Source organism: Aptenodytes forsteri, unplaced genomic scaffold (genome assembly GCF_000699145.1).
Source record: "Aptenodytes forsteri isolate BGI_AS27 unplaced genomic scaffold, ASM69914v1 Scaffold279, whole genome shotgun sequence".
Lineage (NCBI taxonomy): Eukaryota > Metazoa > Chordata > Aves > Sphenisciformes > Spheniscidae > Aptenodytes > Aptenodytes forsteri.
This window is the reverse complement of record NW_008795856.1, coordinates 1-423: the sequence shown is the minus strand read 5'-3', so window position 1 is coordinate 423 and position 423 is coordinate 1.

Here is a 423-nt window from a genome sequence, read left to right as displayed (position 1 = left end):
AGGACCATCACCGACGCCGACTACTTACTGTCTTCTTCTCCTTGCCCGCGGGTGAGTAGTACAGTCGCTGCTATCAACAGCAGTAACCGAGAATCCACAAAGCTGAACATGTCTAAATATTAGACATGTAGACTCTTTGGGGTCTCTTTTGTTCTTAGGTTGGGGTCATACGGGGCCGATCCGACTCTGGAGCTCCAAATCAAGACCCCAGAAGAAACTTCCTACTGCCCTTGCCCACTCCTTTGCCTCCCCTTATATACGATGCGGCGGCGGGGAGAGGTGGGACCCATCGCAAGCGGGGAATTTTGGACGGCCCCTCGGCCAATCAGCGGCACCCAGCGAGTCGGGGGGCACCCCTCGCGCCCCCCTCCCCGCCCGTCCCTTCGTGCACACGCATACGCAGACGTGCACACGCGTGTCGTC